At 44.4% G+C, this 25,072-nt stretch overlaps 1 long non-coding RNA gene across 4 annotated transcripts in view; it reads left to right on the top strand.

The window, feature by feature from the left end:
• Positions 1-6,512: 6,512 nt before the first annotated feature.
• LOC120757213 (uncharacterized) overlaps positions 6,513-25,072 on the top strand; it is a 96,866-nt gene continuing 78,306 nt past the window's right edge. For all 4 annotated transcript variants that reach the window (XR_009208184.1, XR_009208183.1, XR_009208182.1 and 1 more), the window contains exon 1: positions 6,513-6,619. This is a non-coding gene — a long non-coding RNA (uncharacterized LOC120757213). The remainder of the gene's footprint in view (positions 6,620-25,072) is intronic.

Below are 25,072 nucleotides of genomic sequence, written 5' to 3'. Positions count from 1 at the left end.
AGATAAAAATGGTCTTCTCCCACTGTCCTGACATTTTATTAAAATCCTGTCTGTTTTACTGTGTGTAGGAAGAGAAGTGGTGGTGTGGGGATGCACAAGGGTGGACAGGGGAGTTCTGCCAGGTTCCAGCCACTGGATCTGCATCTCTGAGCCTCATCACAGCAGTAAATATTTTTGTCTGCTGAGTTTCCGGCAATAAAACTGTTCTTAACTTTCCACAGTGTTGGTGTGGTTGGTTTTCTGTGTTTGTTTGGGGTTTTTTGTTTGCTTGTTTCAGTTTGGTTCGTTTGTTTGTGTGTTTTAGTGGTTTTGGTTGTTTTTTTTAAGGTTTTGTTGTTGTTGGGGTTTTTTTTGTTTGTTTTGGGTTTTTTTGTTTGGTTTTTTTGTTTGTTTTGTTTTTGTTTTTGTTTTTTTTGTCCTCCTGTTAATCTGTATTTTCAGGAATATCCATCAGTCTTGCCGCCACATCCACTCCAGTCACCAGCATGACCTGAGGAGTCCCTGAGGGGCGCCAAGCTTTGGAAAGTAGCAGGAGTTGGGAATTCCTGCTCTGAAAAGCAGCAGAAATTGGGAGCGACCTCTCTGAAAAGCAGCTGAGTGAGGAGCTACTGCTCTGAGTAGCAGCAGGAGTGGGGAGTTAGTACAACCATGCTGAGCGTGAGCAGCTTGCCCTGTGGTGACCTCTGTTTTCAGCCACCTCTTCTTCATTAAGGCAATTCCATCAGAACTAAAGGAAGAGTTAGTGCCTGCTCTAAGGGCCTATAATCAAAATTAATGGGTTTCATCTCTCAGAACCAGTAGATTGTTAATCAGGACATGGGTAGTTCAATAAAGGGGGTTGACGAAGATTTATGGTGTTACCAAAACGGAAGAGAGACAAATTAAAAAAATACAAAAAAGAAAAAAATATTGGTGGATTTATACACTTGCCATCCCTTTAGGAAAAAAAAAAAAAAAAAAAAACACAACAAAAACCAACCAAACAACAAATAACAAAACCCATAAATCCATCACTGCCCTACAGGCAGAGGAGGATTTGTTTCACCTGGTTTCATGTTTCTGATGAACTCGTTCATATTCTGGTGAACAGAGGTTGTGAAATGCATTCAGGTCTTCAGCTCTCACTTAGATTTACTCAAATTTTAAATAGTTTCATAGATTTTTTTCCCATTTTCATGCCCTGTTTTCCTCCTTGACTTGTGTGCTCAGTTGAAGTTCATGAGGCTGTTGTCAGGACACAAATGTAGAAGCAGTAGAAATTTTAAAGATCATTAATGATACATTTTTAAGCAGAAAAAGCCCCATAATCTGAATAAATAACCACTCCCTGCCGTGGGCTTCCACCGTCCCAGGTTGCTCCAAGCCCCAGTGTCCAGCCTGGCCTTGGACACTTCCAGGGATGCAGCCACAGCTTCTCTGGAAAATCCATTCCTTGCCAAATTCCAGCATCTTCAAACTCCGTTTGGGCCAGTCCATCCTCATTTCCCAGTGTTCTCTTTCCATACAACACAAGGACTGTGGAAGTTCTAATAAAAGGGGAATTTTCTAAAGGCTAAAAGCAATTTTGCCATAGCAAAGTATTCACCAGTAAATATTTTCTATTTTAATTGCAAATGACAGCTTGGAATGGCTCTGTTTTTACTGCCATTTTGGAACATACTAGTTTTTTCCCTTCAGGGGAAGAAATGAATTTTTCCCCTCCAATAAAATATAATCTAGAGCATTTAAATAATTCCTTTCCCAAACATGTTTTTCAGTCCTGCCTATGAATGAAAACAGAGATTTACTATTTTGCTCAGTTTTTAAGGTGGGGTTCTTTTTTTCCCTCTTCAATTTTTGAGCTTAGATTTTTTCAGTGGAAATGAGGCAATTTTTCAATGCAATTATGAAATTCCAGTTTTCCCAGCACATTTCTGACTAATGTCTATCCATTCATCTAGAAGGAAGGAGTACAGGTCTGACTGAGGGAAAATGGAGCTGTGTTCAACTTATTTCTGACTGATACAATCACAGGTCTCCAGGTCCTTTTGTGATTGCAGGACTGAATATCTATTTTTATTTCAGTGTTTTGGAGCAATGTCTTCTGAGGAAGAAAGTCACAGTTTCTTGCCAGCAGCAAGCCGTAATTATATGTATTTATATTTAACCTTTCCAGATCCCACTCATTAACATTTCCTTGGCACAGACACAGTTTATATTTTGATATAGTGGAGAGGTTGTAAGGACTCTGGTAATCTTTGACTTTCTGGTGTTTCCTCTTCTGAAAATGCTGGGGCTGCATCAAAACAGAAACAAAGAAGAGACGAGAACAAAGCCTGAACTCTGGGTTTTATTTTATTCAGCTAAACAATCTCATTCCATCACAGTAAAACTGATTTAACTCAATAAAAAACAACAGAAGCCATTAACAGTTCCAGCCTTGATGCTGTAACTGTTCCTTCATGCTCAGAAAACTTGTGCTCCTCTGGAGAACATCTGGCCAAACTTTCTGCTTAAGCCAGGACTGCAACAAAGTCAGATTTAACTTCAAAGTTGGGCCAGGCTTCTCAGAGCCTTGGTCACACAAGTTTGAAACATTTTCCAAGCCAATAAAGCCACTCAACACATCTCTCTTCCATCCTGAGCTCTGCAGGGGCATGCCTTTTCTTTCTGCTTCCCAAAGATGGGAAGGTACAGCTGGAAATATTGTCCTGGGCTGAATTCCCCACCTTTCCCGTCTTCCCCATTGAAAATATAATTGTCATACACAATTTTAAGTGGCAATAAAAATAACTCTATTGTTGTCACAGTGACTATTCTAATTATGGCTTAATTAGAAGAAAATCAAGGGGGATACTTTTAAAGATGCCTTTTCTCAGAGACTGGAATTTTATTTGCTTGATTTTTTCCTTCGAGCCCAACTCCTCCCTCTGTTGTTAGAAGCTGTAAAGAAAAGAAAAGTATTTTAGGAAGAAAAAAAATATATATATTTAAGTGCGTCTTGGCATTTATTTCTGACCACTGAAAGGTTATTTTTATCAAGGTGAGTTGGATGGATCAGTGGGATCCATTAGTGGAACTGGGTGTAATTAATGGTTCACCAAATATCCCACAGCCTGGCCTTCTCCGTGGTGTTCTTGTTCAGGTTTGCTTTTCATTGAAAAGTAAGGAATCTCCTGACTTTAAAAATAGCTGGAAAAATTCCCTTCAATAGATTCCAGCCTTGCAGACTGATCTTTGCTTCCTGCAAAGAGAAGAGCTGTCCTGCTCCAGTTCGGCTCCTGGTGGACTCATCCAAAACTCGGCATTTTGGAGATGTTTGCTTTTACAATTCCATCGTGGAGTCATGGAACGCTTTGGGTTGGGAAAGAGCTGGAAGTTCATCCAGTTCCAACCCCCTGAAAGGGCAAGGACACTTCCACCAGACCAGGTTGCTCCACTTGGATGGTTTCAAAGCTTTTCTCCTTTCCAACACCCAGAACATTCACCAAGCACCATTTGCTCTCCTTGTCCAAATAAAGACATTCCTTGTTACATTTCATCTTCTTTTTTTTTGCCAGGGTTGGGATTAAAAGTGCCAGACGGTGTTTCTTGTTTGGGCTCAGAGGTTTATTAATTCTCATCCATATTACAGTCTCACAAACCATGAGTTCTACAGCTCTTCTAGCTAACAAACTGAAAATGAAGCTGTAGCTCTCTCTCTCTCTACAAGGGCATTTAAGGATGAACTGTCCAACTAAGAAATGACACCTAAATTATTTAGATTTTTAACCCAATAACCAACCACCGCTGGCCCGCAATGTGGATTTTTCTACCCAATTACAAAATCCCACCCAGACCCGTGGAGAAGAAGGTGAAAAATGACTCAGCCTCTCCCCTAAAACCTCCATCTTGCTTTATGTATATTACTACATTCTAAACCCTTAAACTCTAAGTTTTGCACCCTGTTCTATCACACACTTCTATTCAAACTCCACACCCACAATCCCAGTGCTGTCACTCCATTTTGGGATCCTTCTCCACAGCCTCAGGTCAGTGCAGTGTTTGCTTGGGGGTCAGCGCCTGGCAGCACAGAAATCCTGAAATTCTCAGTGCCTGGGGTTCCAACCGTTCATTAGAGCGCTCCAGTTTTCAGATCTACTCTGAGGAAGGAAAAACGCTGCTCCAAATTCTGCTGAGCTCCCCTTGGGCGGTGCTGTACCCAAAATCCACGTGTGATCACAGCCACCTGGCTGCAGGTGGCTGCTGCTCCTAAATTGCTGCGGGTTTTACCGTGAGCTAATTGCCTGCTCAAAGCCCCTTGTGTAAAGCAGGAGAAGTAATGGCCCATGAGATATTAGAGGTGATTAGGAAAAATGAAGTTCCTTGGAAGACTGAGATGTTGACTGCCTGGAAGTTATTTCTTCACTTAAATTCCAGCAGCTCAGGTGGGCAGGAGGGCGCACCAAGAAAATTAAAAGTGGAGTGGTTAAGCCTGTTATGTTGGCAAATTAAGAACAAGACAAATAAGCAAAAAATTCCTCCGGATTCTGTTTGGTCAAATAAACAGAAAAAAAAAAAAAAAAAAAAAAAAAAGGCAAAAAAGCATCAGGTGAAGACCGGATACCAATTTTGAGTGACTATTTCACTACTTCAAATAGAGATAATTACTGGGAAACTGGAGTAGGGAATGTGTGTCTGGTGGTGTTATTGACCTGGGATTTTTCACATAGGATCTCAGCAGCTTGGAAATATCCTGGCAGTCAAGAAGTCAAATGAAAAAAAAAATCCTTCTTGGGGAAAGAGGACAAAAAAAAAAAAATGGTGATCACATTAAATCAAAATTGACTTTCATTCTGGCCAGACTACAGCTACATGATGATACATTAATGTTTCATAGAGAAATTTGCTTAAAGCTCATGAACATGTGAAGGGTAAGTGGAGCATCGAAGGCTGAAGAGGCAGCAAAAATATTGCCGTGAAAAAATCTCTTTGAGTAAATTATTAAAAGTATATAGAAATTATGAAATAATGCAGTGTTTTAATAACCACACTGAGCCTCAAACATTTTCTGATCTAGGCTGGAATTTGTGTCCAATGAGGATTTAAAAGGACCCCACATCTAGGGGGGATCAGCAGAGCCCAGTGCACCCAAACTGCTCTGGGAAGCTCCTCCCCAGGGATTTGTTGAACACAGAGGATCTGTTCTTTCTTTTGAGAGTTCTTGATCTATCCTACGGTAAAATCTAATAGTACATTTTCATTTTAAATGACAGATAGTCGTGATCCTGTCAGAGCTTTCCATTGGGAAACCTGATTTTTAGTTCTGAAATGCGAAATAATGCTAGAGACCTGTCTTAGAAGAATGAATTTGCACATCAACAGCCTCGTATCTGCCAGCCTCTAACTTTAGAGGAATTTTGGGTCAGGCTTTGGATTGAAAAGTGGGGTTTTTTTGAGCAAAAGTATTGTGTGATATAAACCAGAAATCTCCCAGCCTAGTCTTTTAAATTCTGGAGGGTTCATGTTTAAAGAAATGCATTGCTGTCAGCAGACAAATACTGAAATAATTGTTCTCCAGGGGATGACAAACACCCATTAAAATGCAGACACACATCCACTTCTTCATTTTTAGAGCACACTAAAAGTTTGATACACTGGGGACTGGCAGATTGATCGGGGAATCTGGAGGCTGGACAACAAACAATTGCTCATTTCTGTCTACAGCAGCTGAACCCAAGCTTTGAGGTGAGAATGATTCCGTGGCACAAAGGGTTCTGCTTCACCCCAATTTTATCTCCTCATGCTGGAGAGGTTCTGGTGGAGAACTGGGGTTATTGGTGCGCGAGAGGCTCTTTTAGCACTGGTGGGGTTTCCAAAAATGCAACAGGAACTGTGCCAGTCTGGAGGATCTTGGAGGATCTGATGGAAAATTGGGGTTATTGGTGCTCAAGAGGGTCTTTTACCACCGGTGGGGTTTCCAAAAATGCAACAGGAACTGTGTCATTCTGGAGGATCTGATGGAAATTTGGGGTTATTTGTGCTCAAGAGGGTCTTTTACCACCGGTGGGGTTTCCAAAAATGCAACAGGAACTGTGTCATTCTGGAGGATCTGATGGAAAATTGGGGTTATTGGTGCTCAAGAGGGTCTTTTACCACCGGTGGGGTTTCCAAAAATGCAACAGGAACTGTGTCATTCTGGAGGATCTGATGGAAAATTGGGGTTATTGGTGCTCAAGAGGGTCTTTTAGCACTGGTGGGGTTTCCAAAAATGCAACAGGAACTGTGTCATTCTGGAGGATCTGATGGAAAATTGGGGTTATTTGTGCTCAAGAGGGTCTTTTAGCACCTGTAGGGTTTCCAAAAATGCAACAGGAACTGTGCCAGTCTGCCAGAAAAGAGGTGAGGTCAGTCAGGGGTGTTGGGATAACCCAGTCCTGGTGTGGCTGTGAGGGCCAGAGGGAGGGGTCCAGGCACACCTGGGGTTAGGGTGGGTTTAGGTTTAGGCTTTTATTTAAGAGGGGGGAGGAGGGGTTTGGCTTTTGCTTTCACAGAATCATTTAGGCTGGAAAGACCTCTAAAATGTTCCAGTCCAACAATTCTCCTGGCACTGCTGAGCCCTCCACACACCTGTCCCCCAGTGCCACATCTCCTGGAGAAGGTAGGGAAGGAGATGTTCTTGATTGCCATACTCGTGATGACTAAAGTATTTATTTTTATGGCTTTTTTCCCCCATTCTTTGTGTTTGTGTTAATGAACATTTTTCCCCTTTTGTGTCACAGAGGCTGTGGGTGGAAGCCTCTTCCTTGGCAATGCATGGGGTGTCCTTTAAGATGTTAAAAACAAGCAGAATTTATGTTTTCAACAGCATTTTGGCCCAAGATTTTTCAGAGGAGCTGTTTATTAGGTCTTCTGGCTGATCAAGTGTCCTTTGATAATTAATTTGTCAGATTCAATTTATTTTTTCATAGAAAAGAACTAATGCTGAATGTCTTGCTTTGGTGTAAAATTCAGGGTGAGTAGGTTCAGACAAAGCTGCTAAAAATAGTAAAAATTAGTGTTGAGGGTTCAGCCAGAATAATGAATTTTGGGACCGGTGAATTAATGAATTTTGGCACTGGATTGGGTGGTGCAGGAGATGGTTGGGATGTAAATATTTGTGATTTGTGAGCATGAGACCCAGTTCTCTTTGGGTGAACCTGTTTGGGGGCAATTCCACCCCAGGGCTTGACCTCCCTGCCTGCACTAAAATTGGGGCAGATTTTTATGTGGAGAAAAGATGGGATTTGCATTCCTTGGCCTCAAACCTGTTGGAAAAATCAGGGAAATAACTCTTAGTAAAAAATGAGCATTAATGGGAGAGGTTTGCTCAGCACTGGGAGGATTCAAGGACTTGTTTTTCTGTGCCCAGGCACCACTAAAAGGGAAAGAAAAAAATATATCAGGTAGCAAAGCAGAAGCTCAGTGTTTCTGGAGCAATCCTGGTGCTAAAATACAGATAACCAGGGAATTCTGATATTTTGATGGAAAATAATTCCAAAATATAGCCACTGCAATGGAGTTGTGACAGCTCGAAGTCAATTAAAACTTGTTCCCTGTGCTCCCTGTTTTCAGGAAAGTTAATTAGGAGGTAACTGCTGTGGAAGGTTGGATTTTTCTGGGATTTTTGGTGATTTCTCTCTGGAGATGAGGGTATTAATAAGCCTCTGCCTGGGTGTTGGTTACTATGACACCATTAATAAGGACAGGCTGTTTCTATGGTAGACACGCAGAATGTTTTAGGTGTAAAGATGGCTCCAAGACACACACACACACAAAATCCCTTATTCTCTCTTGATAGCAACGGAAATAAGAGCTGCCATCAGAAGGTTATTAAAGCCTTATGGCTTTAATAAATTATTTTCCTTTTGCTGTTTGGGGCTGGAGGTGTTTGGGTCCATGTGGGTTGAGGAATAATGCCTGGAAATTCAGTTTGGTTTAGAGTTCCTCCTCAGACTCATCCAAGATGTTATCCCAAGCCATATGAAAGTGCTAATCCTTGTTTATAAACAGGAATAAAACAGGGTTTAGGCTGGAGACTAACCTGGGCTGCTGGCAGGGTTAGTTCGGGATGGGTCGTAACCACGTTTGTTCCGATTGGAATACTGCATTTTTCTGCAAAAAAACCCACAAAAAGTGCTGGTTACTCTGCATGATTCCAGGGAATTGCCATTCCTAGGGGAATTAAAATGTGTTTGTGCGCGTGTTCACATAGTTTTTACATCCTCTGGGAGCCTTGTTTTCCTGCCTGCCCCATCTCCCACCCCTCCTCAGGAGTGCCACCACTGGCTGTGGCACCTTGTGGGCAAAGGACAAAACCCCTGCCGGTCCCTGGCGCCTCTTTTGCCATTAAATTCTCAAAAAATCATTGTGATGGTTCATTTCTGGCGTGTTGCTTTATTCTCCGCGTGCATTTTTGCCTTGGCCACCCGCTCTTCCCAGCCCCAGCGCTTTTCCTGGAGGAGAAGTCCTTGGGGGAGCCGCTTTTTATTTACGGGGTGACAGCGGCTGAACATCGTCCTGGGCTCTTCGGCGTTGCCTTTGGAGTCCCGAATTCCAGCGGGATGGAGCCTCTGAGCTCACATCCATCACTAGATGGCACGCTGGGAGTGGGAATGCGCCTTGGCCGGGCGGGGATGGATGCGCCGGGCGCGCTCCTGCGGGGCTGCGTTGAGTTAATTCCTGCGGGGTTGAGTTGAGTTAATCCGTGCGGACCCGAGTTAATTCGTGCAGACGCTCAGAAGCTGAGCAGCGAGAGGCTGCTCCCTCGCCCAGAGCCCCGGTGAAAGGAGCAAAAGCCGGGCGGACAATTCACCAGGAGCAGACAGACAGAGTGTGTGGCACAGGCTGGTGACAGCTCCCGGCTGGCTGGGGGAATGTTTGCTGTCAGAGCGTCAAAGGAGCCTCTGGTTTCTTTTTTTTTTAATTATTATTTTTTATATCGCTTATATTTAATGTGGGTGCTGCAGCCACCTAGCAGCTCTCGGACGTCAGCAAAATTCAATTTTTTTCTCCTGTCTATCACAAATGCCTTCCTTGAGCCGCAGCAGAGGTGTGAGCGGTGCCCCATATTATTTACGTGGTAGAATTCTGAGAATTCCACTTAGAGGAAGACACAAAATGAGCTGTTGGAGAGTTTGGAGTGGCAGCAGACAAGCTCCTGCTCTCCACTGGTCTCATTGATCTTATTTGTTTAATTTGTTGTTTTTTTCCTGTTGCTGTGCTTCTCCATGTTCATTGGAATATTTTCAATACATTGGAATATTTTCTCTCCACCAGTGGTCTCCCCCACTGGATCATCCTTAGACCGTTAAGGAAATCCTGTCTGTTAATTAAATGCTAAATTCTAAACTGGGATCCAGATCTATTCATATCCAGTAAGGTGTTGATGTTGTTGGTTTGTTTTTTTTTTTTAATATTACAAATAATCAAGCGTGTGTTGGCACAGCAACTCCTCCTCCTGCTGCTGACCTGCAGCAGCCAGGAGAGCATTCCTTAAATGAGAGACCTCATTATATCCCTGGCAATCCAGAATCCCTGCTCAACTGGGTGTACTGGAAGGTTTCAGCTGCAATCCATCGCTTTGTTGCTTTAACCTTCCACAGCTGGTTTTTAAATGTTAACATTTAATGTGGTTTTATGGAGTTATTGCTTCCCCTGGTTATGAAACCTCTCGAGTGAGGTCAGGTGTGTTTGTTTAATCCTGGATTTTATAAGCAGGCCTGGGTGGGACAGTGGGAGTCTGGCTGCTGGGATAACTGGTGATTTTTGTTTGGAGTTCAGCTTCTGATGAGCTCAAATCAGCCCTGTATTAATTCTAGGCTCATAACCCTCATTGGGAAGATGTGGGCAGAAGGAAACACTGAAAAAGGATATTAACTGAAATCTTTATTTGTTGACTTGCGACTTTCCCTCCCAATATGTTCAGTGGGAGCTGCGCATGCCACCATAAATACGGTGGGGTGAGCTGTTACTGACCATTACACACAAAAACTGAATAAAGACAGTTTAATTCCACGTCTTTCGTATTCCCAACCTTTCTCCACGAGTTGTGGATCCCAACAGGAAGGATCCTGTGTGCATCCACCACAACACACAGAATATACCTTGGCTTTTCTTCTGCAGCACCGCTGAAAAATAAAAATTGATGTTTTTGTAAATATTTACCCGTCCTGCATTGGTGAAATGTTGGGGAAAGCCCATGTGGATTCCAGTGTGGATACTTTACTCTGACCATAATTTATTTAATGTCTACCCCACAACACATTTGCATATCAACACAGCAGTGGTGTGGTTTTGGTGCTGGGTGATCTTGGGTAGAGCACAAATTGTGATTCTGGTAGGAAAAAAAATACAGAAATACAACTTTTCCTGTGCTGGTCTCTTCTGGATGGAGGCACATTCCAAAGTCAAGAAGTTAATCCCTGGAGCATCCTTGGTTTTGAAGCCTGAGAAGTTATCTCCACCAAGTGGGATACCTGCAGCTGGGAAATATAAATATCTTTAAGTGGAATATAAGACTGTAGGTCAGGCAGTGATTTTTGTTTTAGACCTGCAATTCAGACAATTTTCTTTCCCCTGAAAAATGATGAATATATCGAAAAAATGGCGAATAAAAGGAAGAAATAAGTGATTATTCTCACTTGGAGTTTAACATATAATTTATATCCTCATTTGAAGCTGTATAATCTCCTGTAAAATTCCTACGAGCAGCTCTTTTATTGAGAAGTATTGCTGCTATCAGTGCCACTTTTATGTTAGAATCTTTGTTATACAATGCAAAGCTGGGAAGAAAAATGTATTCTTTCCTTCAGTCACTCATCCCTGTACACCCCAAAGACAAGCAGCTGAAATTCCTGGGGGTGAGGCAGAACCATTTATCACTCCAAATTCTGGGACGCAGAGCCTGGGAGATCAGGCTGGTTTCTGAATGTTGAGAGAGAGTGACATTCCACTCCAGGAAAAGAAAAAAAAAAAAAAAAAAAAGGAGGTGGAATTTGCTCCAGAGCTTTCACAGCAGGGAAAAAAAAAAACAAAACTGGGGTGGAAAACATCACGGTACAGAAGTAGGGATGAGATTTATCTGGGATTCCTCTTTTTAAAGTCCTAGGTGAGCTGAAGTAACTCTTGAGAAGTGGGTTAGGGCTTGTTGAGTTTTATTTAATAACCCTCAGCGCAATACCCAGCTCTGATCCAGCAGCTCGCATGGAGGCACCTCAAGGCAATGATATTTTTTCACCCCTCTGTTAGAGATAAGAGGATTAAGGGAGGGAAAGGTAAAGCTGGGCGGCAAGAAAAGTCAGAAGAGGAGCCCTGAGGGTTTTTCAGCGTGGCTTCCCTGATCTTATGTAATTAGGAGAGGTCACTTCATTGTGTAAGTAATAATTTAGTTCGCTCTGGAGTAATTGTTTGGAGTGCAGAGTGGTGGAAGCTGATCCTTGCACGGATGTTTTCCCAGTCCTCTGGTGCCTGTGCTGGTTGGGGGGGAATAAATGGTCAGTGGTCCAGTCTGCCGGGTATGGTGAACTGTGACTGCTGGGAATTTAATTATTTAACTCTAATTCATCTTTGAAATATGCACGTACATCTCCAGGAAAGAAACAGCTCCTTTTCAGATGAGTTTTGACTTTGACTGGAAAATTTTTTGGATAGCTCAGTTCTTGAGCTGACATGGACACTCCTGGCTTTTTCCCCCTCCACCCATCGAAGTTCTCTCAGTCCTGCCTGGCTGCAGAGCCCCGAGATCTCCCAGACTCATCTGTGTTAACCCCAAACAGCTCTGAGATCTTCTGTCTCCTCTTGCAGTTAATTACAGACTCTCCCAGCTGATTCTTTAATTCCCTGGGACGCTTTCTTTTCACTCCCTGGGATGCAGGTGTTGCATTTGGGGAGGATTTTTAGGAACTGCTTCTGTTTCCTAACGCAGGCTGTGAATTTTCAAGTGCCCTGCCCTTCCTGCACCAGTGGCCCTTGCTTTGATCTGGTTGAAATCCTGGGACGGGAGCCCTGGGGCTTTCCTCATTGTGGGAAGGAATCTGGATTATCTGAGACTAAAAAAAAAAGCCAAAACAAAAAAAAAAAAAAAAAAACCCCGACAACCCAACAAGCCCCAAACAGTTGTCTTTGAAATGTGCTCAGTGAGGAAAGTGTGCAAGGTTAGTGCAGCCCTGGGGCGACAGCAACGCCTGCTCCACATCTACACGGGTTTGACATTGTGGGGTTTTTAAACAAAAAAAGCTGTTGCCAGCAGAGCCCTGTGCAGCACTGAGCAGTGGGAAGATCTTCCCAAAAATCTCTGGGATGCTGGGAACTGCAGGAATTAATGCAAGCTAACACCTGGCCAAGGAGTCTGTCTTTGAGGGGAGAAGGATTTGATTTTCAGCTGAGAAAAGAGTTGGGAGAGCGTTTTGGAGTGGTGGAGTTGGTGGGTTGGAAGGTTTGGGGTGGGTTCTGCTGATCTCTGGTGGGGTTATGTTTATTCTTGCTGTGATGGAGTTGGTGGGTTGGAAGGTTTGGGGTGGGTTCTGCTGATCTCTGGTGGGATTCTGTTTATTTTTGCTGTGGTCCCCTGGAGCGACCCTGCTCAGTGCTCTTGTCTTGTTTGATTTTCCTCTACGGGATCAACGCAATGTAAAAAAGTCTGCAAAACAACCCTGTGTTCTCACAGGATCATAGAATCCCAGGATGGCATGGAAGGGACTGATTTGGTCTTTCCAACTATAATCACTCTTGTGATAGAATTATTGCTAAATCAGGGAAACACTCTATTATCAATAATTTTATGCCTTTACTTTAAACTTTCAGCTTCCTATGTCCCAATGTTAGATGAGGTGTCTTCAAGACCTATTCCTAAAAATTCAATCTGTTTTTGTGACTCAAAGGTTGGGATTTTGTCCTTGAACAGTATTTCATTAATGTCTGTGACTTTTAAATATCTCAGGCCAGTATCTGAATTATGGTACAAGATATCTGCCCTTACCTTGCTGTTGTGTTGAGTTTTTTGAGCACGTGACAGCCGTGGTTGTGACAAAATCCCTTCTTGGAGTTCTCTGGACCAATCCATATCTTTCCAGGAAAGGTCTGGTGCTGTAAATTCCACATAATTAAATAGATTTAAAATCCCTTGGCTGACAGGGATCACCAGGAAGCCTTTGGAGAGCAAATGTGGATGTGCAGGCCGTTGTGGAGCCAGTTCCTGTGGATAAATTAGGTGCCAGATCTTTAATCATAATCTTTAATTCCGTGTCCGTCTTCAGGTTAATTATTCAGAGCTCTTGGAATCAATTTTGGAATGATGCACACACTCAGGAAAACACTTCAATCAAATCCAGGGCTATACACTTGTGCTTAAAGCACTTAAGTGCTTTTTTTTTTGTGGAAATATTCTGTATTCTGGAAGTCAGATGCTTAATTGAAGGGGGAGGTTGTTAGGAGAGAAACAAGAGGAAAATTTTGGCCATTCCTACACAGGGAATCTTTTTCCTTGATCAAACACATCTTGGCCAGAACTTCCAATGAAAAATGTTATGTTTACTTATTTTAGGTATCGTTGAAAGCACCTCTTGGTGATGGCGGTGGGTGGTTTGATTTTGGGGTTTATTTGTGTGAGTTTGCTGTTTTTCTCTTGGTGGTTTGGGGTTTCTTGGGGAGTTTTTCCCCACGTTTAAATAAATGGTTGGGTTTTTTGGGATGGATGGGTTTTGAGTCATTTGTAAGAGTCACCTGCCAGTGCACGGAGCATTTTTCCCACAGCCAATGGTAAATGGGAACTGCTCTCCAGAAATGCGATTTAAAACTCCTGACACTGAGTGATTCCTCCCAAGAATAACCTGGAAAGTGAAAAGCTAAGACCCCACTCCAGGTGGATGAGGGAGAGGTTGGAACACACTTTCCACAGCCATGAAAACCCAGTTTGGAAAAAATAAGTACATTTAAGCCCGATTATTTGAAGTGGTTTAGAGGCACATGGATGTTTGTGGGTTTGCTCCATATACTTTTAATTTCCTAAATATCCAGAGCGCTTCGTGAGGTGTGGGGATTCCATCACAGGACTGTGAATGTGGTTGTACATTTAAACAAAATAAGTATTTAATTCTCTAGCAGACTGATGATTTTTTTTAATTGTTACTATTTTCTTTTTAATAGATTTGAATTTGATATTTTTTCTACAGATTTCTCTCCTTTTATTTGCTGTTACCTTTGTGGCAAAACCCGGAGGGAATTCATTAAACTGACTTAGGAGAGGAATGTCACCCTTTGCAGGATATGTTTTGCTGCATTGTCCCAAACACAGGGTTATTTTGACAGAGGAATAATGGAGATAGCCATGATTTAAAGAACGGGAGGAATTCCTGACAGGAGTGGGGATCTGTCCTTGTTGGGAGCCAGCCTGGGGTACTTGATCAAGGGTATTGATTCAGCCCATCAAAATCTGTTGTAGGAAATGTAATTTATGCTGCGACCTTCAGACAGCTCTCAGCTGAAATGGGAAAGCACGGCCCCGATCCTTACAGATGGGTCTGCTTGTCACTGGCTCCAAGGAAATGCAGGATGGATGGAGGAATTCAAGCAGCCGTGCGGGCTGGAAGGAATTTCCAGTGGAAAAAACATATGGAAATATCTGTTCTGTAGGCACTGCTATGCATAAAATTTTGTCATGAAACTCCTTTGATAGAGGAATTACATGTCCCAGGAAGTAAAACAAACCTCTTCCTTCCCTCCCTTTTTCAATTCTATCATTATTTTCATTGTAGATGCGAGGTGTTGTGGATTTGGTGCTGGTTAAGCCAATTCCAGGTCTGGGAATGGTGTAAATGCCCGGAGAAGGCACACAGGAACAGGATTTGAAGGGTTGTTTCTACTGTAAGGGTTAAAGATGCGTTTAAAGGAACAGAGTGATGAGAAATGCTTGGGATTGGGATAAACATCACTGTAAATGCAAGGAGAGGAGCAGGGATTCCTATTCCCAGTTAGTTTCAGGAAAGTGACCTGGTAGGGAACATTTAGCAGCATGATCTAAAATATCTGTATGCAATCCCGGGATGGTTTGGGATGGAGGGAGGCTTCAACCATCCCATTCCACTCCTGCCATGGCAGGGACACTTTCCACGGTCCCAGGCTGCTCCAAGCCCTGTCCAGCCTGGCCTTGGGCACTGCCAGGGACAGCCACAACTTCTCTGGGAATTCTATTCCAGGGCCTCCACACCCTCCCAGGGAACAATTCCCTCCCAATATCCCGCCCAAACCTCTCCTCTGTCAGTTCAAACCCATTCCCCCTGTCCTATCCACACCAGGATATTGTGTCCAGTTTTGCTCCTCTGATGTTCAAGAGAGAGGGAAATTTACAGGAGAGCCAGGGGAGGGATATCAGGATGGTCAGAGAGTTTGGGACCTTGGCACATCAATAAAAATTTAAGGAGTTGTCTCAAGGAGTTTATCCTTTTAGTACCGACAGCGTAATGAAGTTTGTTCCTTGGTTTGGATTTGTGAGGATTTGAATCAGAGGCACCAGGTACAGCCTGGTTCAGAGAAAAATCTCAGTGGTTGGAAGAAGAAGGAGAAAGGGGTGGGGAAAAAAAGAGAAGGAAAGAAATATTAACCACTGGAGTAAATTTTCCAGGGAAGTGCAGGGCTGTTCCTTGCCGGAGATGTTCATGGCTGGACAGGGGCCTGGATGAGGTAAGAGCCACAGTGGTGCACAAAGATCTCCACAGCTCCCTCCGTTTGCCCTCTCCTTCAGCCCACAGCTCCCTGCCCTGGGGCCACCCACAGCAAGGTTTTGCAGCACAGGAGGATTTTCCTCTCCTCCCATCCCTCCTCACAGCCAAATGTTGTTACGAGCCTCGGGGTAAAAGCGTTTCAGAGTTGCTCCCGATGTGGTTCTCTGCGCATTAGAATGTTTGAGGAGTTTAAAAGTGCAGAGCTTTCTAAAAACAGACACCCTCAGGCTTCTGCTTGAGGAGCTGGAGACAGGAATTCTGTTTCAAAGCTGCCTCAGGTGCCTGACGTTTGTATCAGAAAATGCTCCTGCTCATGCAGAGCTGGTGCCTGCGGTGGATTCGAGCAGCCCAGAGCCTCCAGCTTTTGTGTCTGTTGGATTTGGGACATCACAAGTTTTATTTTGGGGGATTTATGTACATGGCTGCCGTGTCTTGAAACTCAAGAATTGGTATTATACAAGATATTTTCCTTCCTCTGTTTTGGGTAGGGATATGGATGCAGTTTTCAGTTTTGTTGGAGTTGAAATCCCCTCGTTTTGGGGTTTTTCTTTTCTCCCAAAATGACAGGAGTAATCAGCACAGTGCGTTTGAATTGCTCTGGAATTAAATTTCAAGTGGAACAGCATGGTAGCTATTTCATTATCTCAGAATTTATTCCAGAATTAGGAACCAACGTTTTCAAATTTCATTCCCTTGTGCAGCTTCTTGAGCCAGCCCTTGTCTGTGACAGGCTGAGCTCCAGCAGGAACGGGTTTAATTTATTAATTGGAGGCAGCAGGCGTCGAAAGGTTCTGCATTTGGGCATGAACACATCTATATTTGCATCCCTTAACTAGAACAAATGGATGTCAGCGCTCAGCCCTGGATTTTCAAAGGAGCTCAGGAAGTTACTCTTCCCTTTGAAAGCCCTGAACTTCAGAGGAAATATTCTTTTTTAAAATTATTATTGCAGTGACTCTGTAGTTTCATAACCATCAGGAAGAAATACTGATTAACTCAAGCTCAGCGACTCTGTCCTTCCTTAGCCCAGCTCCTTGGAGTTATCTTGGAGATTTTGTTCTGTTGTTGTGTCCTAAGTTTGTCAATTCCTCTTCAGCAATATTTCTGAAATTCTGTCCTTCCTAAGTAAATGCCAGGCACCTTATCTGCTATCGCTGCTGTTGGGGCCTCATCTCCCATCCTTTATCTTATCCCTTCCAATCCTCTTGGAAGCTGCTGGATCGTTGCTGTTGTCTCTGGCACTGACAGCCCCATCAATTCTCTATCCCTTCGCTGTTCCCCTTTCTTCCTCCTGCACCAAGATAAACTTTGATTTTTATTTCTGAAGACGTTCTCTTTGTTTTCCTCTCTGGTGTCAGCTCCTATCACGCCGTGCTCGTGCTGTGGCTCTGTTAATGTGGATGGTTCCAGACCCTCAGCACAGGCTCCTCGGTCCATCCCTCCTCATTTCAGGCACAGTTTCCTGTCCTTGGCCCTTTCCTGCTCTGCAGAGACCAGAGCTTGCTTCAGATTGAGAAAATGCAGTGATTAAGGTTTGACCAGCTTGATTTAGCCCTCACCCAAGTGACCACAGGCAGCCACCCACCTCTCCAGCCAGAGGATGTGCGCTGGGGGATTGCAGGCTCCCATCCAGACTCTCCTCTGGCACGTTTAGGACGTGCCATCCTCTGCAGGAGCATGGGAAACTCCAAGGGAAGCTTGGTGGTGGTGTAGGGGATGCTGCCTTTCCCAGTGAGGGACTGGGAGGATGATGATTCCTGTTGTCCAGGAGTGCAGCCAGTCCATTCTCTGAACCTCGGATATGTGAGCTTCAGTTTGACTTTATCACTATTTTACTGCTGGTTTTCGTGCAGTGCTTCTGCTCACGGCCCTGAATCCTTTATTCCTGAGGAATTTGTTGTTGTGACCGTGGTTAAAAGTTTCCTAATTTCTCATCTCACTTATCCCAAAAAAGCTGTTTATTCCAACAAGATTCCACCTCTGCTCCCTGAGAACAATCCCAGATTGATCAGGGATCTGACTGATGCAGAGTTTTAAATCTTAATCCTGGCAGAGTGCTGAACTTTCTGTTCCTGTCCCTTTTGCTGTCTTTGTGCCTCACTCCCTGTGGGCTCAACATAAACCTCTCCTGGGGTAAGAATCCTCTTCTTATTTTCACTGCTCACACTCAAGACACCTTCTGCTCTCTCCAGCCTGGGGAAGATACTTAGGGGACAAGTTCTGGCTTTAAACATTCCCAATTTCTTAACCCCTTCCCAACAGCCGAGGGTAACACCTAGTTAAATCAAATTTGGACAAACCAGCAAACCTGGTTTGCCCAAAAACAAACAAAAAAACCCCCCCCACAGCTTCTCAAAACCAGCATGGCCTAAGATGAAATGGAGTCACTGCAAGATAATTAACATCCCCTGGATATTGGAGCGTGCAAAGGTGCATTTGATCCCATTCCTGTAAAGACCTGATTAGATTATGGTAATGAGAGTCTTCGGAGCTGCATTGTTGTTACGGGAAAGCTCCTTTTGAATTCAGCACAGCAATAATTCGCTCCCTTTGATCAGAAGAAATGCCAATTACGTTCATATTTGAGCTGGAGATCATATAAACAAGCCCGGTCCTTTCAGTGGTGCATGGTTAACACAAAAAAAAGTAATTAAAGCACATCAATAGCATTTCTCAGAAAGCATGTGCAGGGGCTAACAACAAAGTACAGGACCTTACCCCGCTTCTCGTTATTCTCTAGGTTAATAAAAGATATTTTTACATCAGCTTGGTGGTCGTCCACATATTCAAAGCACTTTGCTCCCTGCCAATGCCAGATATTCTTCCTTTTCCACCTTGTCCAAGAGGAGAAAGGTGCCTCTGGGGAACTGAGCTAAACCAAGTACCCAGGAATCTTCAGAGGGGCTCCATGTGACAATGTCACCTGTGAACTGTCTTGTTGTTGAAGAGAAAGCTGGGCAGAGTTTTATAATTCCGTTCTAACACTGAGTAAAATAGGAAAATGTATTTCATATCCTGGAAGAGATAAGAGAAGAGCCTGGTAGGAGGACATGGGGAAGTTCTTGGCCCGTGTGCAGCAGGTGGGAAACTTTGAAATATGATGTTGGGGAACCGAATTGTCCTTGTTTCTTAAGGTGGGTTTTGGGTTGTGGGTGGTTTTGTTGTGTTTTTTTTTTTGTTGTTGTTGTTTGTTTGTTTTGTTTGTTTGTTTTTTTGTTTTGTTTGTTTGTTTGCTTTCAGCTAAAAATAAATGGGCTAAATCAGGGTCAAGAGTTTCTATCTCTCCAGTCTGATGTGAAAACAACTGTTGAGAACTCACTGCAACCATCTAGTGAAGGGTGAAAATATCTTATAGATCCTTCTCCTGCCCCAGAGTGATGCTCATGTGTGGGTTGAGAATTCCGGGTGTTGTGTGAAGCGGGACAGCCCAGCTGGGGAAGAGGGAAGAGCTGCTTTTTCCTCTGTTCCTCAGTCCCACCGCAGAGAATGGGCTCAGGAATGATGGGTTTGGATTTTTTCGGCTGTGATCTGTGATCTAAAGTCCCTGGATTAATTTCTCCGTCACTCTCTGACATGGGGTGTGGTTCTTGGAGTCGGACTTTGAGCCTTGTGGGTCCTGACTGAACATTCCATGATTCCCTGGATCAGTGCCTGTGTCATGGTAATGAGGGTGGTTAAAATGAGCTGAAGAAGTCACCGCAGGAACAAAAGGGAGGAAATGATGCTGAACTGGGAGCTACCAAGTATGTGTAAATTGGTGTGTGGTGCAGCAACTACGCTGTGCAAATTCCCATGGAAAATATTGCTGAAAAGAAGCAATTTCAAGGATAATAGTTAACCACTTCTGGGACAAATTTATAATCCAGAGTGTGGATTATACACTGACTTAAATCTTGACTCTGACCAAAGCTGTGTGGCAAGAAAATAGAGGAAACATTCCCTCCTCTCACCTGCAAAGCCCCACACCAGGGATGCACTCTGTTAAACAACTTTGAGGCACAGCAATACGAAGGTTCTTTTTATTACAAATGCTTGATCTGTAAGTCTGTGGACAGTCTGTGGTTAACTGGGCTCTAGTGGGAAGGATCCATGAAGGGAAAAAGCAGGAGTGTGTTATTGCAAGGCAATTGTTTTAGTGCACAGGCTTTGCACAGCGCATCTATCTCAGTGAGCAGACGCTGCTTTGTGTCACTGGCCAAAAATTTTCATGGTCTGCTTCAGCAGGCAGACTTGCAGAATAATAAACAAGATTTCTCTATGTGTGACCGCAGCAAATACTTGTTGACGGTGACTGCTGTATTTCTTTCGGAGGTCCTGCCAGCTTTAATTAGCTCAGGTTTATTCTGAGCCGCGCCGAGATTAGGAAGTTGTTTGCAATCTATTTGCATTGTAATACACAGCCCAGAACATCGCTCTCCCCGCGTCTCCCTGACTGCAAACCTGCCTCCTGCCTTTCCACGGGTGAATTTGGACCCTGGCCATCCTCTCTGCTCCATTTACCTCCTGCTTTTCTAGCGCGGGTTTGGGGATGCTGGCTGGGTTTGAGCGCCCGGGGAGAGGGCGATTGCCTGCCAGGCTGCCTGTGCTCGTCACGCCCAGCAGCCATCAGCATCCCGGCGTCTCTTTTCAGATGCGCTCGTGTTGTATTTTAGAGGTTTTTCCACGTCGCCTGCTCTTCTTGCCTTCTCTCTGTGAGCACTTGGGGTCCCTGATGCGAGCACTGGAATCTCCTCGAGGCTGGAGTCGCCTCCAGCTGTGGCTGTGCAGGAGGTTGGATTTTGGGTGCGTGAATTTGGCTGTAGTTACACAGGATTTGTCCACACACACGTTTGCAGATCTTCCATAAGGGCCCCAGTGCAAATTCTTCCGGTGTTTCACCTTTCTTGGCTTTACCCTGCCGGGATAGGCAGCCAGGCTCTGCCAGGGATGCTGCTGCACCCCCTCCTCCTGCTGCTGCTCCCAGCCCTGATCGCTCTGCTCTCAGCAATCTCCTTAAAATTTAACTTCTGGGTGAATGAAACAGGGCAAAGCCTGTTCTCCCTGGCAGCACAACTGGCCAAAGTGACAGCTCCCACTCTGGCTGGGACAGAGATTGATGCTTGTGAGCTGTAGAGGAAAAAAGCTCCAGTAGTGCTGGGAGAGAAGGGAAAGCACAGGGACAGCGGGAATGGAGGATAAATAAGTGCTGCTGCTAAGTTTATTAGATGACTGTGCTGGATTGGTTGGGACATGATTTGTTTTCTTTTTCAGGGGAAGGGAAAAGCGAAGTTCTTCCCACCGCTGCGTTGTGCAGTTTATAGCGTAGGGAAATTGGTTTCTGATGCTGAAGTATTTTAACTCACCCCTTCAGCTTTCAGTACTGAAACCTGTAATTATCTGTATGGAAATGCTTTCATGGCAGCAGGCCAGGCTGTGATTTACCCAGGAGGTGGTGTCACCACCTCTCCAGGGGCACTGAGAGCTGTGGTTACTCATTCTCTACGGAAAAGAAGAGTTTTACCTTGTGCCCTTTAATAACCTCTTCACCCCTCTGCTGCCCTCCTGACCACACTGCCATCCTCCCACCCCTGGAAGAGAAATCTGCCCCACCTGATGGGAGAAGCGCCAGGAAGAGCTGAGCTGTGGCCAAAATAGTGCTGGAAAGGTGATTTTCGGTTTAGTGCAGAGCTCTCCTTCAGTTCTGCCGCTGCCCCAAGCCGGCCTGGGTCAAGTGTTCCACTTAACAGTGGAGAGCCTCAGTGCTGGGAGCAGCCCCAGGAATGGTCCTGCTGTGGGGATAAAAGCCCTCAGCACACAGTTACTCAGCGTGGGTGGAAATGGAGAGCTCCAGGCTTTTAAAAACAAACGTTTCTGGCCCAGCAAGCCAGAGACAGCCCAGCCAAGGAGCCACCTGCTCGTGCTCTCGTTTGAAGTGGAGCTTGGGTCTCCTCCCGTGTCACAAATGCTTTGAGTTGCTGCCAGCTATCAAATACGAATATTATTTTATATAATGGAGCCCTCTGTGCTCCTCTGAAGGACCAGCAGGGCTGTAATCATTGCCTGAAGGGCTTCAAAATTTCAAGTGTTTTTCGCTCTGTGATGGTTCGGTGAGGTTTTTCTTTGGGAGAAGTCCTGTCCCAGGGGAGCTGCTCTTCCCTCCACAGGCAGGAACACAGGGAATCCTTGTGCCTGCATGAGGTCCCACTAAGAGGTTCCATACAACGAAGCTCAGCCTCCACAACACAAAATGCAATGGGGAAAAAGGTGAAGCTGTAAAGGGCCCCCTTCTGACCTTGCCCAACATCAATTTTAACGTGATGGACAGTCGGAGATTAGCACTCTTTGTGGTAAAAGCAGTTTGTTTCTTGGATTTCTTCCCTTTTCCTGCTGTCGGCCTCCCTCCCTCTGCTCAGAGGCTGCTCAGGTCCCTCTGGTTCATCACCCAGACGTGCCCTGAGGGCAGGTTGCTGTCACCTCCAGAGCTTCCCTGGCCGCTCCTGCCAGGCCCCATCCATCAAGCGAACAGGTTGGAGGAAAACAGGAGCTGCCAGCCTGAAATAAATCACAGCTCCCAGCAGCACCAGCTTCTCGCTCCTGCTTTTCCTGCCTCATCCCCGCCCAGAAGCTTCCCAGCTCTCGGTCTGGTTCTGGAAGGAGCTTGGCTTTAGTGCCAGAACTTTCTGTGCCCAACAGGCTGGGAATGGTGGAGCTGTGGGGTCTGGGTCTGCTCAGGCCGTGGAGACAATCCCTTGTGTTGCTGGGTCATCCCTGTGCCAGCTGGGAATTCGGGGTTGGAAGGTGCCCACCCACAGGCACCTGGGAGAAGTGGCAGTGTTGATTTTATTGTTTTATTTATTTTTATTAACTCCTCCCGAGTCAGAAAACAGATTCTTCCTCACTGTATGTGATCCACATCCAGAGAGCTACGTGAATGATGTCCCTTTCCCAGATTAGGGAATGCCGAGGCTTCTGTGCTGTGGTGGGATTTCTGGGATAAAATTTGGAGGTCCTAATTTACAGTTTAGACTGGGCTGCCTAATGAAGGGGGCACTGATTAAGGTAGTTATGAAAAGTAGTAAACAAACATATGGAAAATAATTCAAATTTGTTGGTGGCGTTTCTGCGGTTGTTGGACATCAGAAAGTCAGTGATACAAAACCTGGAGAATGTAAAGTGAGGGTGGAAGAGGAACCTTTCCCTTCCTCCTAAAAAGTAATAAAAGGAGGAGAAAACAGACCAGAGTTTTGAAAACATGCTGTGTTTGATGAATCACAACCGCTCTTGAACGACTTTACTTTCAAAGGTACCAGTGCGTTGCAAGTTTAATTCCTCTGGTTTGAAATCTTTCTTGAAGCTGTTTTGCTTCAAGGAACACTCAGTGAGTGTGGACAGGATGGAAAGAAATGATGAATGGTCCTGTAAACATCCCTGATCGTGGTGCACAAACGTGGAAACACTCGTGGGTTTCCTTGATGGAGGAGAACCAGGAACTCCTCGGAGCTGGGGCCTGGGAAATGCAGGGTCTGGATGTGTGAGCAAAGCTCCTCTCAACAAAAAGACAATTTTTAGTAATTTTTTATTCTCAAAACAATTTTGAATTTCTAGCGTTGAATTCTAGACATCTAACTTAAAATCATGCCTGCTTTTATCCCTTTTTTTTTAATGTTTTTATTTGTTTTATAAGATTCATTTCACTCATTTTTACCCCACAAAAATGTGAACTCGGGTTAGCTCAACACCTTTAATTTTCTCCTTTTTATAGCACACCTTGGGACGCCTCTTTGCTCCGCACCTTAATTTTAATCATGCACCGAGAGCAGCCTTTATATTATTCAGGCAATCTTGGTGGAATAAGAAATGGAAATTGTTATTTGTCCTTGATGGCTCCATTTCCCGCGGAGCCCGTTCGAGATGTAAACACGCCAGGCTTCACTTCCCAGCTTCTGAAGTGAGACTTCCAGGTGTGTCAGGATTACACATGGAGCATTAGGAGGTTTAAAATGTTTTTCCTGTCAGGATGGGAGTCACAGCAATTTTAGGCATTTGATGCAACGCCCCATCCCATGCTCGCTCTAATAGAGGTCGTTATGATGCCTGTTTTGGAAGTGGTGTTATTGATGAGCTGCTGCTCTGCAGAACCCAGATTGCCTTTCCAGTCTGCTTTCTGCTCACAAGTTGTTTTCTCCGTGGGAAATAAATTGTTTTCACGGTGGGAAATGTTGGTTGTTTACTAATAAGTTGTTTTCTCGCTGGGAATAGATTCTGAATGTTAAGAGGGAAGATGGGGTTTTGCGTTGTGCTGGTGGAGGAAATACAATAAGCCTCAAGTCCTTGAGCTGTGGGGACCTTTTAAACAGAAGATTTATGATGTCCTGTGTCAGTCTTGGACCATATAAGCTTTTAAAAGGACACAGGGAATTGCGTCTTGGCGGCCACTCAGAACTGAAGGGATTGTGGTCAAACAGGCTGTCTGTTGATGGAAGAGGAGCATGGATTTCACCAGAACTTGTGCTCATCTGCAGCTCTTCCAGGGGAAGATCTGTGTCTTTTTTATTTAATTTCTATCACAGAATCACAAAGGATGAAAAAAATGTGCAAAGCTGAGTCCAGCCTGTGACTGATTCTCACCTTGTCAACCAGAGCAGTGTTTGTAGGTGAAACAGTCCTTAAATCCCCCCACAGCACAGATGGATGTGGTGTGTGTTTGCTTCCTTCACAGCAAACCTCCTTGGATTCGTTAAAACTCCAACAAAATCCCCCCTCTGTGGTGGTGGGGACGTTGGATTGACGTTTTCTTCTGGAGGTGTTTGGACAAAACAAACTCTGACTGAAATACATTCAGTGCAACATGCATTTTGTAGCTGGAAAAATGGGATTGAGGGGGAAAATACTCAGGAATTAATTTGCTTCCTATATTTTTCTTCAAATTTTGTTTCTCTAGGTCAGAGTATCTTTTTGATGATGCATTTTTATGTGAGATTTCTGTGATCATTCACAGAATCGTTACAGGAAAATTTGGGTTGGAATGGGACCTCAAAATTAATTTCATTCCAACAACCTGCCACAGGTAGGGACACCTTCCACTAGACCAGGTCATGGTATTCAGGAGGAATTCCTTCATGGAAAGGGTTGTTAAACATTGGAAGAGGCTGCCCAGGGAGGTTTGGAGCGCCCATCCCTGGAGGTGCCCAAGGAAAGCCTGGATGTGGCACACGGTGCCCTGGGCTGGGGACAAAGTGGGGATTGGTCACAGGCTGGACTTTATGGTCCTGGAGGGCTTTTCCAACTGAAATATCTCTGGAATTCTGTGATAGCAGTGAAGTAAAAAAGGCTCATTCCCATCCAGGAAATGTATCTTTCCTTCTTGGACCAGGGAT

The sequence above is a fragment of the Hirundo rustica genome, chromosome 10 (assembly GCF_015227805.2).
Source record: "Hirundo rustica isolate bHirRus1 chromosome 10, bHirRus1.pri.v3, whole genome shotgun sequence".
Classification (NCBI taxonomy): domain Eukaryota; kingdom Metazoa; phylum Chordata; class Aves; order Passeriformes; family Hirundinidae; genus Hirundo; species Hirundo rustica.
The sequence above is the reverse complement of the archived record's forward strand: the minus strand, read 5'-3'. Positions and strand labels throughout refer to the sequence as shown.